Here is an 18,152-nt window from a genome sequence, read left to right as displayed (position 1 = left end):
CACCAAAGACACATTCTTGGACTTGCAAAAACCAACCCAGACATGCAAACAAATAGAATCAGACACACAAACAGAGACAGACAGACACTTTAGACAGTCAAGCCAAAAAAGACAAATACTTGGACTTGTAAACACCAATCCAGACATGCAAACAAATAGAATCAGACACACAAACAGATAAAGACAGACACTTTAGACATTCAAACCAACAAAGGCAAATTCTTGGACTTGCAAACACCAACCCAGACATGCATACAAATAGAATCAGACACACAAACAGAGAAAGACAGACGCTTTAGACATTCAAACCAACAAAGACAATTACTTGGACTTGCAAACACTAACCCGGACATGCAAACAAATAGAATCAGGCACATAAACAGAGAAAGACAGACACTAGGTAAATCACGACAAAACATTACTGAAATAATCCAAGTCTTGCATTTCAATGAAAGAAATTCAAAATGAACTTTGTAAAATCAAGAGAATGTAAAAATCCAAAATGAACTTTGAAAAATCAAGAGAATGTTAACTGTGACAAGGTAAACCACGACAAAACACTACTGAAATATTCCAACTTTTGCATTTCAATGAAAGAAATCCAAAATGAACTTTAAAAAATCAAGAGAATGTAACTGTGACAAGGTAAACCACGACAAAACACTACTGAATTTAAGTATGTTTCATCTCATCCGAAGACATGTAAAAAAAAAGTTGAAAAAAATATATCATGTTAAAAAAAGAAAAAATGGGGAGGGGGGGGCAAAAAGTTGGAGGGGAGGGGGGCGCCCTTCTAGTTTTGGGATAGGGGACCTTTGGGGGGTGGATGTCTCTGCTGATTAGGATCGTTGGTGCTTATGATCCTTGAGTGTTTGTACTCACATACACCTTACTACTTGACTATCAAGGATTTACAATGTTTGTTCTGAATTTCATAGTTAAAATTCTTTTCTTGCAATCTATATCTCTCGTAGTATCAACTTTTACTATACTATAACGTTAGACTCTATTTTAAACTGACAACACTGTTCAAACACCACTTTTTTATTATACAGAACACATCAGAGAGGTAGAGCTAGGTCTACTCGCAATGTCATTCTATCATCATTAACCATTTTCATAGATTCATGTTGTCTCAAATTTATAATAAATAAGGTATGAATTAACATGCTCTTCAGGGTTACCTTAACTGCTAATCACTTTAACCCTTTTTCTCCACCTTCATACAATCCAATTCGCAATTACTATCTAGCTCTGTTTTTTTCTCTATTATTCAATTAATATCGTTTGTATAGTCCAATTCGCGAACCCCTTATCCCTTTTTGCAAATGTCAATCAAACAATTCTAGACATGTTACATTCTTAATCAAACTACTCTCGAGTTAAGGCAATTGTCCAAAAAAATCAGAAATCATACCAGTGGGGAATCCTGGCTCATACTGCCAGCTTTTTTTTTAAATGTCCACGTGAAGCTATGCTGCAAATTCTTGTGCAATTCATATCAATAACAAAAAACCAGTATGATTGTCTTATAAAGCCTTGACTATATTTTCAAAACATGCATGGCCACTTTATAGGTAGCCAACTTTTTTTTTGCAATGTCCACGTGTAACTGTTTGAGGGAGTACTGACTCTCTTTGAAAAGGTGTAGAGCTTCTATAGAAATGTTTTCCTATAGCTTCTATAGAATTCCATATATGCAATCTACTAAAGTTCATAACTTGCAGCCCTTCCCCTGGGAACTGTGGGGGATTAAGTCATCGTAAAAGACATATTAATTAGATTTTCGACTATGCTGAACAAAATGGCTATCTTAAAATTTTAATTGAGTGACTTTGAGAAAAAAATAGCGTGGGAGGGGGCCTAGTTGCCCTCCATTTTTTGGTCACTTAAAATAGGGCACTAGAACTTTTAATTTCCGTTCCAGTGAGCCCTCCTACGATATTCTAGGACCAATGGGTCAATACAATTACCCCTGGAAAAAAAAACAACAAATAAACATGCACCCGTGATCTTTCTTCTGGCAAAAAATGCAAAATTCCACATTTTTGTAGATAGGAGCTTGAAACCTCTACAGTAGGGTTCTCTGATACGCTGAATATGATGGTGTGAATTTCATTAAGGTTCTATAACTTTTAGGGGGTCTTTCCCCCTTTTTTCGATAATCAGCCAAATTTTCTCAGGGAAGTTTTCTCGCGTAACTTTTGATTGGTAAGGTTAAATTTGATAAAACTTATATATTTGAAATCAAAATTAAAATCTGATTCTTTTGATGTATCTATTGGTACCAAAATTCCATTTTTTAGAGTTTCGGTTACCATTGAGCCGTGTCGCTCCTTACTTACAGTTCGTTACCACAAACTGTTTGATAACTGATGTGTCCCTGGGGGGATTGCTGTTCTAAACTGTTTAGGTGGATCAGAGATATAACAGTTTTAGCTAGTCAAGAACAAAACGTGAATTTCCCTTGTCCCCCCAAACTGCCTGAAACTTTTAACTGCATCCCCCAATGCGTTTTCGGGCTATGCATAGTGTCTTTGAATTTACCCCTCCCTCTTCTCCATGTGAAAGTGTATGGCCAACTTGAACCCCCCCCCCCGTACCTGATAGTTTCCAATTGATCTCATAAGCCGTTCTTAAGACGTTGCAGATACCCTATTTTGTTAACCTGGATAACAATATGCAGTGGCTTTCGTTTTACATCGCTACTTCATGGTTGATATATTCTAGTCCCACAGGAAATTAAAGTGCCAACAGTTTTAGGTAGATTCAAAACAAAATTTCAAAGTTTTCGCAACCGCCCTTTCCATGAAAAGTACCCTGGATAAAATAATAATACCTTGAAGGCCTGGGGCTCTTTACTAAGGTGGTACTGGAGTGCCGCCATTGGTTTCGCAATTATAGAGCTAGATGATTTTATTTGCTCTTTCCTGTTGCAATCCAAGATTGAGCTTGAACTTGGCTGTAGCAACACACTACAGGGCTTTGAATTTGATTCCAGTGAGAAAATTATGTGAAAGCGTCTCCATATTAATCCAAACAAAAGAAAAAGATGAATATCCACTCGGAACATTTTGTTGTACCATTAATTCCAGACATGTTAGAAAGATATTAGTATTTAGGACCAACATAAGTTTCACACGAGGAAATTAAAATCTCACCCCTTTGTTGATTAAACAGAATATTTACCTGAGACCTTGCTCTCTTCCCACAAGAATTATATCATTTCCCCAGAATGTTTCCAGAAGTCCCATAACACGAATAAGAATAACGCGCGTTTGAAATCCTGGAGTGCTCTCGTGTTTAAGCTTTGCCAATCCTTTCTCTTAGATGAGTTAAATCATACTTGTCTTTGTGTTAAGTCATTAGCTATTGATTACAAATTTTGCAAATGGATTAGATTTTGAATAAAAAATTAGGTAAGTGATATTTCAAAATTGTACAGTATTGATGAAAATGAATGTTGCTAATTGTAAATTTATCTTAGTAACTTCTTCTAGGTTTTTTTTGTATACAATTATGTCAATTTACAAATTTGTAGGGATGGGGGAGGGGAAAAATATGTTTTCAGTACATTGTTTAGACACCCTGTATTGATGAAAATGAATGTTGCTAATTACAAATTTATCTTAGTAACTTCTTCTAGTTTTTTTTTTTACAATTATGTCATCTACAAATTTGTAGGGATGGGGGAGGGGAAAAATATGTTTTCAAAGTCTACAGGCTATTTTGTAGTTTTTCCTTTTCATTTTTTAAGTGAAAAAACAAAGAAAAGGTTTTTTCAATGAAAATACCCTAAAAACGGTATATTTTGAAACTATTTGGAGGGACGACGAAAAATATAAGGGTAGTCTCCCCGTCGAGAATTTTACGCTTTTGGTCTTATAGTACGAGGCCATTGTGGCTCAGGCCAATAAAACTTAAAACGAACAGAAATTATTCAGTACCCTATATGAAAGAGGATGTCCCCCTCGACGCCACGCTCTTTACGCTAAAGTTTTCTTTTCTTTTAAATAAGAGATTTGGGACAAAGAGTCAAACTTTAGCGTAGGCGTTGAGGAGGGGACAGCCCCTTTTATATACGGAATATTTTCTGTTAGTTTTAAGTTTTAATATCGCTCCTTACTTTCAGTTGAAAAAAACTTGTTTTTTATTTAATTTCTGAACATTTTCAACTATTGCAGGTTCGAATTTGGCTAACCGTACATGAAAAATTAAAATGAAGTTTGCATACTAATTTTGGCAGATTTAATCCGGATATGAATGGTCGCCCCTCCTCAATACCTTGCTGTTTATTCCAAACCTTTTGGCACTTTTAAAAAAGATTCCTATTCTAATTAAACAGCCCCTGTGTTTCCAAAGCCCTCCTTAAAAAATGGGAACAAACAGTCAAACTTTAGCGTAGACAGTAAGGTATTGAGGAGAGGGCACCCCTTCATATATATAATAATTTATATTCGTTTTGAGTTTTAATTTTGCTCCTTACTTTCAGTTAAAAAAAAACTTGTATTTTTATTCAATTTCTGATCGTTTTCCAAATTATTCCAGTAAATTTGGCTCACCCTCCATGAAATATACCCCCCCCCTTGTCAAATTCCCTCCAGACAGTTCTATCTTCGCTTAAAATCCTCCCTCCCTTTTAAATTAATTGCGGACGATTCAGCCTGAAAAATTCTCCTTAGCATTCTTTCATTTGAATAAGACTGTTATCTCTAATCGGTTTCTCGGTAACTCTAGAAATACCCCCTTCCGTATAAATTATTTCCCGGTAATCAAAACACGTGGAAAATAGCCCCTGGACAATATACCCGGAACATCTCCACATATAAAATTTGACAAAGAGAATGTAAGACAATTAAAAAGGTTTTCGTATAGCAATTATGCCAAATGCCCCCGTTAACATTTTCCCTATAAAATTAACCCCCCGAAAATTTCACTCCCCAAAGAAGATTCTTCCTATAGAAATCACACTAAGTACCCCCCCCCCCCCCAAAGAAAAAATAAAATGTCTGTATTCTTCCCAATAACACACACTAAACCTGAACAAGGGACAAATTTCAGAACTTATAGGCCTCTCCCCACGGACTATAGGGGGTTACTTTATACCTAAAGACGGGGTTATTTAATTGTTCAACTATACTGGACAAAATGGCTATCTAAAAATTTTTATCAGATACGATTCATGAACAAATGGGCCGGAGACGGGGGCCAGTTGACCTCCAATCTTTTTGGTTACTTAAAAAGGACACTATAACTTTTAATTTTCGCTCGAACGCACCCTCTCCCAATCTTCTAGGACCATTATTCCAATACGATCACCTCTGCGGAAAAAACAAAAAACTAAACACGCATCCGCGGTCTGTCTTCTGGCAAAAATATCAAAATTCCACATTTTTTATATAGGAGCTTAAAACTTCTACAGTAGGATTCTCTGGTACGTTGAATATGATGGTGTGAATTTTAATTAAGATTCCTTGAATTTTAGGGGGTGTTTCTCCCCTCTATTTCAAAAATCAGGCAAATTTTCTCGGGCTTGTAATTTTTGATGGGTAGCACTAAACTTGATAAATCATATATATTTGGAATCTGTATGATAAGCCGATTCTTTTGATGTATTTATTGATATTGAAATTCCATCTTTTAGAGTTTCGGTTACTATTGAACCGAGTTGATCCTTACTCTACAGCTCGTTACCACAAACTGTTTGATTAATACAATATTTAAAAAATTTTGAATATGCGTACTAGTACAGAATTCTAAAGTTGGACTTTTTCTCAATATTTTTTTTTCTAATTATTGACGAGAGGAAAAAATTTGTCTACCCGACAACAATGAAGACCAATATACTAATCATTACTACTACTAACATCTCACCGCAGCACCAGGCTGCCTGAGGCCATCACAGCTACATACCCTCATCCTCCATCCCAATATATTCAAAGCCTCCCTCTTTACAACCTCCCAGGAAGTTCGTATTTCCTTTAAATGTTTCTTTATGACATCCTCCCACCCCAACCGCGCAAGAACTGCTTTTCGTTTAGCCCTAGATGGCTGGCCAAAAAGGACAATATTTGGCAATCTGTCATCCTTCATCCGCAGAACGTGCCGTAGCCATCTCAACCTTTCTCTTCCACTAAAGCCCTAAAATGTGGGATTAAACCATAATTTTTGTATAGCCATCTATTTGAAATACGGTCAGTCAGCTGGGTACCTAAAACAATCCGTAGACAGTTTTTCCGGAAAACATCTGGCAAATCTTCATCCGCATTTCAGAGCGCCCTTGCTTCAGAGCCGTGTTTGAACAGTGTCATTACTGTACCTTCCAATAACCTAACATTGGTTTGCAGACTTATCTTCCTATTCTTCCAAACTTTTTTAAAGGTGAAAAAAAAACCCTAAACCTTAGCTATTCAACTTTTAACATCTTTACTGCTCCCACCGCCTTTACTAATAATATTACCAAGGTAAGTGAAGCTGTCCATCTGATCAATCTACCTGTTCCCTAGCTTTACTTTTTCATCTTCAGTTATTCCTAGCCTTAGTGACTTATATGTAGTATCAAAATGGTCCATATAAAGGGGGATAGAACACAACCCAGCTTAACTCCTGATTTAATATGAAACCAGCTGCTAACCTGATTTCCTACCTTAACCGCGTGTACATAGAACTAATCACTTTAATGTATTTGTCTAGAACACCATACAGGGACAAGACATTTCCCACTTCATATGTCCTCTAACTCCAAAAAATCCAATTCATTTATCTCAAACTTTGGTAAGAACCTACTTCACCTATTTCAGATTCTAATACACCACTTAGTAGTAGTGTCTGTGTCTTATTGAATCTTGATAAATTCCCACTTCATGTGTCTCTAACTCTTACTGTGTCTGACTTAATCTTGATTCACATTTGAAATGTCTCTAACTCTAAAAAGACTCTGTTTCATATCTCTCAGAATTAGGTAAAAACCTATTTCACATATTTCAGCCTCTAGTATATCACTTGGGAGCTGATAGCAGTGTCGGTGTTTGACCGAATTTTGATAAATTCCCACTTCATGTGTCTCTAACTCTTACTGTGTCTGACTTAATCTTTATAAATTCTCATTTTATATGTCACTAACTCTCAAAAGAATCACTAAATTCTCGCAGAACGTGCCGTAGCCATCTCAACCTTTCTCTTCCACTAAAGCCCTAAAATGTGGGATTAAACCATAATTTTTGTATAGCCATCTATTTGAAATACGGTCAGTCAGCTGGGTACCTAAAACAATCCGTAGACAGTTTTTCCGGAAAACATCTGGCAAATCTTCATCCGCATTTCAGAGCGCCCTTGCTTCAGAGCCGTGTTTGAACAGTGTCATTACTGTACCTTCCAATAACCTAACATTGGTTTGCAGACTTATCTTCCTATTCTTCCAAACTTTTTTAAAGGTGAAAAAAAAACCCTAAACCTTAGCTATTCAACTTTTAACATCTTTACTGCTCCCACCGCCTTTACTAATAATATTACCAAGGTAAGTGAAGCTGTCCATCTGATCAATCTACCTGTTCCCTAGCTTTACTTTTTCATCTTCAGTTATTCCTAGCCTTAGTGACTTATATGTAGTATCAAAATGGTCCATATAAAGGGGGATAGAACACAACCCAGCTTAACTCCTGATTTAATATGAAACCAGCTGCTAACCTGATTTCCTACCTTAACCGCGTGTACATAGAACTAATCACTTTAATGTATTTGTCTAGAACACCATACAGGGACAAGACATTTCCCACTTCATATGTCCTCTAACTCCAAAAAAATCCAATTCATTTATCTCAAACTTTGGTAAGAACCTACTTCACCTATTTCAGATTCTAATACACCACTTAGTAGTAGTGTCTGTGTCTTATTGAATCTTGATAAATTCCCACTTCATGTGTCTCTAACTCTTACTGTGTCTGACTTAATCTTGATTCCCATTTGAAATGTCTCTAACTCTAAAAAGACTCTGTTTCATATCTCTCAGAATTAGGTAAAAACCTATTTCACATATTTCAGCCTCTAGTATATCACTTGGGAGCTGATAGCAGTGTCGGTGTTTGACCGAATTTTGATAAATTCCCACTTCATGTGTCTCTAACTCTTACTGTGTCTGACTTAATCTTGATAAATTCTCATTTTGTATGTCTCTAGCTTTCAAAAGAAATCCATTTCATCTCTCTCAGACATAGGTAAAAACCTAATTCACCTATTTCAGACTCTAGTATATCACTTGTTAGCTGATAATAGTGTCTGTGTTTGACTGAATTTTGATAAATTGCCATATAGTACTCTAACTCTAAAAATCTGATTCATCTCTCTCAGACTTTGATAAAAAACCTAATTCATCTATTTCAGACTCTAATAAACCACTTGTGGGCAGATAGTAATGCCCGTGTTTGACATAATCTTGATAAACTCCCACATCATATGTCTATTCATCTCTCTCAGTCTTTGGTAAAAACCTAATTCATATATTTAAGATTGTAGTATATCACTTTTGAGCTGATAGTAGTGTATATGTTTGACCGAATCCTGATACATTTCCTCATTATATATCTTTAGCTCTAAAAAGAATCTGATTCATCTCTCTCGGACTTTGGTAAAAACCCAATTCCCCTATTTAAGACTCTAATGGTGTCTCGGTAATGATGCCTGTGTCTGAATGAATCTGGATAAATCCCCACTCCATATGTCTCTAGCTCTAAAAGGAAGCCAATTCATCTCTCTCAGACTTTTGTTAAAAACCTAAATCACCTATTTAAGACTCTTTTATACCACTTGTGAGCTGATAGTAGTGTTTGTTTCTGACGGAATCTTGATAAACTATCAATTCATATGTATCTAGCTCTAAAAGGAATGTGATTCATGTCTCTCAGTCTTTGGTCAAAACTTAATTCACCTATTTCAGACTCTGGTATACCACTTTTGAGCTTATAGTAGTGTCTGTGTTTCACTGAATCTTGATAAATTTCCACATTATATGTCTCTAACTCTAAAAAGAATCGAATTCATCTCTCTTAGACTTTGATAAAAAGCTAATTAATCTTTTTCAGACCCTAGTATACCACTTGTGAGCTGATAGTATTGTCTATGTTTGACTGAATCTTGATAAATTCCCCCAACATATGTCTCTAATTCAAAAAGAATCCGATTCATCTCTCTCAATCTTTGGTGAAAACCTTATTCATGTATTTCAGACTCTAGTATGCCACTTATGAGCTGATAGTAGCGTCTGTGTCTGACTGAATCTAGATAAATTAATTCCCATTGCATATCTCTAATAAAAGAATTCAATTAATCTCTCTCAGAATTTGATAAGAACCTAATTTACTTATTTCAGACTTTAGTATACCACTTCTTATCTGATAGTAGTGTCTGTTCCCATAATTCATACTCCTGTATACCACTTATGAGCTGATAGTAGTATCGGTGTTTGACTGAATCTTGATAAAGTCCTACTTCATAGGTCTCCAACGCTGTGTGGCTGTCTGTTTGCTTGTCTTTCTCACTGTTCCTGTATGTCTGAGCGGGTTTTTGCATTTTTCTGTGTCTTTCTTTGTGTGTTTGTATGTCTGACTCTGTGTTTTTGTATTTCTCTCACTCTATCTCTCTTTCTGGGTGTGTCTGAGTGGATATTTTCTTGTTTCTCTATCTATTTCTAGTGAATGGTTGTGTTTCTAAATCTATGTGTTGGTATATGTGTGTGTCTCTCTCACTATCTGTGTCTGTGTGTCTGAGCGACTGTTTGCTTGTCTCTATGTCTGTCTATGTATGCTGATTTTGACAATACCACGTAAGTTTTCGATAATGCAATAGAGGATTTTCGTTATATCAGGGGATATTTTTATAATGTAGTGCAGGATGTTTGATAATACCAGAGAAGATTTTTGTAATATCACACGAGATTTGGAAAAACTTGGTTAAAAGTTTTATTAACTTCACAACCAATTATCATAAGGCACCCTTCCGAAACAACACTCGAAAGATCCAGTTACTAATGACCTAACAATTCCAAACAACTCCAAACACTTCCAAGTCCAAACAATTCTGACTCCAAGAAATTCCAAGTCCAAAATTTCTAAGTAAAAAAAAAAGACAAAAGAAATGTCACTACAAACATAATTTTTTAATAGAAAAAAGCAGGGCTAACATATTTATATCATCTTGATTTTGTATTTTGAAAATATCACAAGTAATTTTTTTATTTTAAGTATTTTACTGTCATTTTAAGACACGAAAAAAATTGAAAAATTGCTAATTGAAAAAAAATTTAAGTTAAAAATATAAGAAAAATTTGAAGTTAAACATTAAATAAAAAAGGGTTTGGGACCAACAATTCTGGTGGAGGGGTATTATGCCCCTTGGAGGTTGGACAGGGATGACCATAAGGTCCCTCTAAAAAAATCCATAACCAAGATTCATTGGGAAACAAAACTTCACCGCTTTACTATACCCAAGCACGTGATAAAACCAGTTTCATTCAATCAAAATAAAAAAAAATTATTCTCACAATTATTTCAACAAAACACGAATTTCAGCTTCCCTGTTAATAATGTTCAGACAGGTATCTGTAAATGAGATGCTTATTTGATTATGCTAATAAATTATCTCTTGTAGTATAGTCGTGTAGGTAGGACCCCAATATAGTCAATCTTTAGTGCCGAAATATGGTGTGCTGTCTGTAGTATAGGGAAGCTTTATTGCCCAAATAATGTCTGCTGTCTGTATCTATTAATGCTATACTACTATCCACATGAGGGTAAGACAGCAAGCCTTATTGATTATGTTATTGTAAACCGAAGACTGGCAGGATCAATACAAATAATGGGATATATAGGAGTTCTGTTGTTAACGATACAAGTAAAGATCACTATCTGGTAGTGTTTAGGGTTAATTTAAAGGTGAATTTTCGAAAGGGTAACTACCTACCGGGAATTTATGATGATGTTAGACCCCAGGATTATAATTTGAGAGAAACTTTCCAGGAACTGTTGAATACTAAACTAGAGAGTTAATAGTGTACCTAACCTAGACTAGACGTGTTTAATACTTAAACTGGACGTGGAAGAAAGATGGAATAATTTTAGGAAAATAATTTTTGAAGTTGTTGATGGTGTCTTAGGAAAGAAAGTTAGGACCGCAGCCAGGAATATTAGTAAAAAAGCTTTATTTTTGATAGACAGGAGAAGGAGCTTGTACAAGAATTATCTGAGTGATAGAGCATATGAAAACGAAAGGAATGTAAAGGAAGTAGAGAAAACATTATAATATGAACTAAGGAGGTGTGAAGTGGAGGCCATTAATAACATTGTGGAGTATTTGGAAAATGCAGCTAGATGGCATAATAGTAAAATATTGTACTGGCATGTTAATAAATGGAGAGGGTATAATCACTCCGGACTTGTCCCAGTTAAAGATAGGAACGGGTCCACAATTAGTGATAAGGAAAGAGTTAAAGAGAGACAGGCAGAACATTTTGAGAATATGCTAAACCGAGATAAAGTTGCAGGAAAAGATAAAGAGGAAAATGAAAAAGTTTGTGATATCTTGGATGTGCAGGAAGATTTCTTTTGTGAGGAAGAATTAGCGACAATACTAATAGGACTAAAAAATAATAAGACACCAGATGCTGATATTGCGGTAAACGAGTTTCTTAAATATGGCGCTCTGAGGTTAGATATAAGGTACTAAAGATTATGAGTGTGGTTTTTGAAAAAAGGGGAAGTATCTAGTGATCTTAGGAAAACCTTAATTAAACCACTGTATAAGAAAGATGTTAAGGGCGAGTATGGTAATTATCGAGGCATTAGTCTGGTATCTGTAGGTACATAAAGTGGGAATATATCCGGAGTTAGTCGGAAACAAACATTAATATCAGCTCAAAAGTGGTATACTAGAGTCTGAAATAGGTAAATTACGTTTTTACCGAAGCCTGAGAGACATGAATCAGATTGTTTTCAGAGTTAGAGACATAGAGAATTTATTAACATTCAGTCAGGCACAGACACAACTATTAGTTCAAAAGAGGTATACGAGAGTCTGAAGTAGGTGAATTAGGTTTTTACCAAAGTCTTAGAGTGGTGAATCAGATTCTTTTTAGGTTAGAGACAAAGGAATTGAGAATTTATCAAGATTCAGTCAGACATAGACGTTACTGCCAGCTCAAGAGTGGTGTACTAGATTCTGAAACGGGTGAATTAGGTTTTTATCAAAGTCTGAGAGAGATAATTTGGATTCTTATTTGAACTAGAGACATATGAATTGAGAATTAATCAAGATTCATTCATATACAGACACTACTAACAGATTACAAGTGGTATACTAGAGTCTGAAATAGATTAACTAATATTTTACCAAAGACGGAAAGAGATAAAACAAACTCTTTTTATAACTAGAGACATATGAAGTGGGAATTTATCAAGATTCGGTCAAGCACAAACAATACTATCAACTCATAAGGGGTGTACTAGAGTCTGAAATATATGAATTAGGCTTTTACAAAACACTGAGAGGGATGATTCGGACTCTTTTTAGAGTTAGAGACCTCTGATGTGGGAATTTATCAAGATTCAGTCATACACACACACTATTATCACCTCAAAAGAGGTATACTAGAGTCTTAAATAGATGAACTAAGTTTTTTGCCAAAGTCTAAGAGAGATGAATCAGATTCTTTTTAGAGTTAGAAGCATATGAAGTGGGAAATTTATCAAGATTCAGTTAGACACAAACACTACTATCACCTCACAAGTGGTCTACTAGAGTCTGAATTAGGTTAATTAGTTTTTATTCACCAAAGTCTGAGATATATGAATCAGATTATTTTCAGAGGTAGAGACATATGAAGTGAGAAGTTGTTACGATTCAGTCAGAAACAGACAGTACTAACAGCTCACAAGTCATATACTAGAGTTTCAAATAGGTGAATTAGGTTTTTACGAAAGCCTGAGAGAGGTGAATCGGATTCTTTCTAGAGTTAGAGACATACGAAGTGGGAATTGGTCAAGATTGATTCATATACAGACACTACTATCAGCTCACAAGTGGTATATTAAAGTCTGAAATAGGTGAATCAAGTTCTTACCAAAGTATGAAAGAGATGAATCGGATAATTTTAAAGTTTAGAGACATATGAAGCTGGAATTTATCAATATTCAGTCATACACAAAAACTTTTACGAGCTCACAAGTGATTCACTAGAGTTTAAAATAGCTGAATTTGGTTTTTATCAAAATCTGAGAGAGATGAATCGGATTCTTTTTAGAGTTAGAGACACATGAAGTATGAATTTATCAAGATTCAGTCAGACACAGACACTAGTACCAACTCCCAAATGGTACACACGACCTTGAAATAGGGGAATTAGGCTTTTACCAAAGTCTGAGAGAATGAATCGGATTCTTTTTACAGTTATAGAAATATGAAGTGGGTATTTATCAAGATTCAGTCAGACACAGACACTAGTACCAACTCCGAAATGGTACACACGACCTTGAAATAGGGGAATTAGGCTTTTACCAAAGTCTGAGAGAATGAATCGGATTCTTTTTACAGTTATAGAAATATGAAGTGGGTATTTATCAAGATTCAGTCAAACACAGACACTAGTACCAACTTCCAAATTGTATACAAGAGCTTGAAATAGGGGAATTAGGTTTTTCACCAAAGTCTGAGAGAGATGAATCAGATTCTTTTGAGACTTAGAGACACATGATGTGGGAATTTATCAAAATTCAGTCTGACACTTACACCACTACTAGCTCACAAGTGGTATACTAGAGTCTAAAAAAGATGAACTAGGTTTTGCCAAAGTCTACGAGAGATAAAATGGATTCTTTTTAGAGTTAGAGACATATAATGTAAGAACTTGTTAATATTCAGTCAGACACATGCACTACTACCAGCTCACAAGTGGTATACTAGAGTCTAAAAAAGATGAACTAGTTTTTACCAAAGTCTAAGAGAGATACGTGGGGTTCTTTTTAGAGTTAGAGATATATGATGTGGGAATTTATCAAGATTCAGTCAGACAAACATACTACTACCAGCTCACAAGTGGTATACTTGAGTTTGAAATAAGGGAATTAGGTTTTTACAACAGTATGAGGGAAATGTATCGGATTCTTTTTAGAGTTAGAGACATATGATGTGAGAATTTATCAAGATTCAGTCAAACACAGACACTAATATCAGCTCACATGTGATATACTAGACTCTGAAATAGGTGAATTATTGGAATCTATCAAATTTTAGTCAGACACAGACACTACTACCAACTCACAAGTGGTATACTAGAGTTTTAAATAGATGGATTATGTCTTTACCAAAGTTTAAGAGAGATGAATCAGAATATTTTTAGAGCTAGAGACATATGATTGGGGAATTTATCAAGAGTTGTTCACTTAGCGTGGCGTGCAACGCTATTTAAACCTAAATCAACCTAACTTGAACAAAGTTATTTGAAAAAAAAAATAGTTGCAGGTTGGCTCCAGGTATCTAGGTGCAGGTAAAAAATTACTTATGCGACAATTCGCTGTGTTCCTACTTCAAATGTCTCTAACTCTAAAAAAATCCAATTCCTCTCTTTCAGACTTTGATAAAAACCTAATTCACCTCTTTCAAACTCTACTGTACCACTTTTGAGCTGGTGGTAGTTTATGTATATGACTGAATCCTTAAAAATTCCTACTTCAAATGTCTCTAACTCTAATAAGAATCCGATTCATCTCTCGCAGACTTTGGTGCAAACTTAATTCACCTATTTCAGACTCTATTCTACAACTTGTGAGCTTCAAGTAATGTCTGTATATTAATGAATCCTGATAAATTTCCACTTCATCTGTCTCTGACACTAAAAGGAATCCGATTCATCTCTCTCAGACTTTAGTAAAAACCTAATTCACCCATTTCAAACTCTAGTATACCGCTTGTAAAATGGTAGTCATGTCTGTGTCTGACTGAATCTTGATCAGTTCAAACTTTACTTTATATATCTCTAACACTACAAAGAATCTGATTCGTTTCGCCCAGACATTGGTGAAAATGTAATTCACCTATTCGAACCTCTAGTATACCACATGTGAGCTGGTAGGGGTGTCTGTGTCTGACTGAATCTTACATAAATTCCTACTTCATATGTCTCTATATCTAAAAAGAATTCAATTCATCTCTCTCAGAATTTGTTAAAAAAGCTAATTCACATATTTGAGACTCTAGTATATCAATTGTGAGCTGATAGTAGTGTGTCTGTTTGAATGAATCTTGATAAATACCTACTTTATATGTCTCCAACTCTAAAAAGAATCCGATGCATTCTCTCAGACTTTAGTAAAAAGGTAATTCACTTATATCAGTCTTTAGTATACCACTTGTAAGTTGATAGTAGTGTCTGTGTTTGACAGAATCTTGATAGATTCCCATTTCATATGTCTCAACTGTAAAAGGAATTCAATTAACTCTCAGCCTGTTTCAGACTCTAGTATACCAGTTTTGAGCTGATATGAGTCTCTCTATGAATGAATCTTGATAAATTTCTACTTCATATGTCTCAACTCTAAAAAGAATCCTATTCATCTTTCTCAGACTTTGGTTAGAACCCAATTCATTTATTCCAGACAGTAATATACCACTTGTGAGCTGGTAATAGTGTCTGTGTCTGACTGAATCTTGATAAGTTCCCACTTCATATGTCTCTAACTCTAGAAAGAATCTGATTCGTCTCGCTCACACCTTGGTAAAAACCTAATTCACCAATTCCAGACTCTTATATACCAGATGTTAGCAAATAGTGTTGTCTGTGTTTGACTAAATCTTGATAAATTCCTACTTCATAGGTCTCTATATCTAAAAAGAATTCAATTCATCTCTCTCAGACTTTCGTAAGAACCTAGTTCATATATTTCAGACTATAGTATACCACTTGTGAACTGATAGTAGTGTCCTTGTTTGACTGAATCTTTATAAATTTTTACCTACATGTCCCTAACTCTGTCCTACTTCATAGGTCTCTAATTCTGTCTGACTGTCTATTAGCTTGTCTTTCTCACTGTGTCTGTGTGTCTGAGCGGGTGTTTGCATGTTTTTGTGTCTTTCTTTGTGTATTTATATGTCTGAATCTGTGTGTTTTTAATCTCTCTCTCTCTCTCTCTCTCTCTCTCTCTCTCTCTCTCTCTCTCTCTCTCTCTCTCTCTCTCTCTTTCTCTCTCTCTCTCTCTCTTCTAAGTTAAAAATTTCTAAGTTAAAAAAAGAAAAAAATATGTCGCTACAAACATTATTTTTATAATAGGAAAAATCACGACTAGCACCTATATTACCTTCATTTTGTATTTCGAAAGTATCAGAAGTGATTTTTTTTTGTTTTAAGTATAATTTAAGTCATTTTAAGACAAAAAAAAGATGAAAAATTTCTAAGTAAAAAATAATAAAAGAAATAAAAATTAAAAAAAATTTAAAGTTCCAAAAAAATTAAGTATAAAAAATGGGTGGGGGAAAAATTTTGGTGGTGGGGTATTGGGCCCCTCGGAGGTGGGACAAGGATCACCATAAGTTGTGCCTAAAAAAATGCCGTAGAAATTGATTCATTTGGGAACAACACTTTATCTATTAATGCTAAACTATTGTGAATACCATGTTAACTTATAAGCCATTTTATGACCAAACACCATGTTGGTTATAGCTAAATTGTTATACCTACAAAATTGCAACAGTCTGTAGCTATTACGGTTTTCTTTTCCTACATCAAGTTTACCTAGGCTAGGATACCATCTATCCCTATTTCTACTGACCTGGGTGTTAAAATATCCTAATAAAAACACTATTTTTTTTTACCTTTAACACTGTCTATTTGCTCCCGTAACTGTAAGTAAATTTCATCCGAGTCACTAGTATATTCGTCATTTGGTTCAATAGGGACATATACTACTGTAACTGATACCTTGAACTTTTTAGTCATAAAGTGAACAATTAGTATTGTATTATTAATACCTTCCCAGCCTAAACAAGACTTAGCAGCTTCCTTTTTCATCATGAGCCCTACTCCCTGTCTATGTACCCCATCCTTCCTGCCTGAGTAAACAAATTCTATATCACCTAATTTCATGATTCCTACCCCTGGGATACGAGTTTCTGAAACTCCTAATTATTCCTCTTCGAATCGTCTAAATTCGTCAGTCGAAATGTCGATACGATAGTTAATTTTTAACGTCATAACATTCTAAGCCCCAATTTTTATGTTCTTTAAATCTTTAAAATTATTTTGGGCTCGGGAAAAGGAATGGTCCCGGATACCAGTACAGGACGGGGACCAAAACATCTTCTCAAGTTTACACCGAAGCGCTTAAGCCGGCTTAGAACCATACAGCGAGAATTCCCTGGGACCTCCAGAATGAATGGAGGCTTTGTGCAATCCTGGTTCATTCTTGGTCACATCATGGCTTTCTGCACTTGGCGATGCTCTTCTATAAATAAAAGTGACAGTCTCAAGCCTATTACCTCCTACTCACTATATATTCGTGCCTACAAATATTATGCTGCTACGGAGAGGCAGCCTGTAGTAGATAAATATCATTTGTTTGCAAGAAATTACAGTTGCCTTAGGAAGCAAAAGGGCATTCAGAGCTTATTTGGACATTCATCGTCACTTTCACACCTAACGTTCAGATCAGAAACTTTTATATTTCTGAGAGAATGTCTAAAAACAGAGTAATGCAAATTAATTGGATCAAAGTGCTATTTAACTTATATTAGTATGATAATCTCCCTTCTAGAATAGCTTAGCAAGTGGTTAGGGTTATTATTTCTGAATTTCAAATCAACTAGACAACCATTTTTACAGTTATTGCCGACGTTATCTCAAAATATTGGAATTCGCCAAACATTACAACCAAAAAAATGTATTTTATTTTGAAGATTTCCTGCTGACTAATTTAAGCATTATGTCCTTATTGGAAGCAAAGACGAGCTAAATCGTGACCCAATAAATAAAAAAGACCGGCCCTGACCTTACTGTTTACATACCCCCATGAATGTAATGTCAAAAGTAACCGTCAGAGCCAATTTATCCTGTTCAGGTCTCAATGAGTCGTTAGATAATTTTGTAAATGCCCAATTACTTCAGTTTTAGTTCTTGC

General features: G+C 35.2%; 1 protein-coding gene across 1 annotated transcript in view; it reads left to right on the top strand.

Annotated features, from left to right (window-relative positions):
* The first annotated feature begins 3,278 nt into the window (after window positions 1–3,278).
* Window positions 3,279–18,152, top strand: part of LOC148956146 (uncharacterized) — a 94,637-nt gene continuing 79,763 nt past the window's right edge. The window contains exon 1 of the mRNA XM_089094146.1: window positions 3,279–3,419. The gene's annotated coding sequence lies outside the window, so the exon portion shown is untranslated. The remainder of the gene's footprint in view (window positions 3,420–18,152) is intronic.

The sequence above is a fragment of the Artemia sp. Qi Xiang Cuo genome, chromosome 1 (assembly GCF_049724085.1).
Source record: "Artemia sp. Qi Xiang Cuo chromosome 1, ASM4972408v1, whole genome shotgun sequence".
In the NCBI taxonomy this organism is placed as follows: domain Eukaryota; kingdom Metazoa; phylum Arthropoda; class Branchiopoda; order Anostraca; family Artemiidae; genus Artemia; species Artemia sp. Qi Xiang Cuo.
Note: the sequence above shows the minus strand (reverse complement) of the source record. Positions and strands in the feature narration are given on the sequence as shown.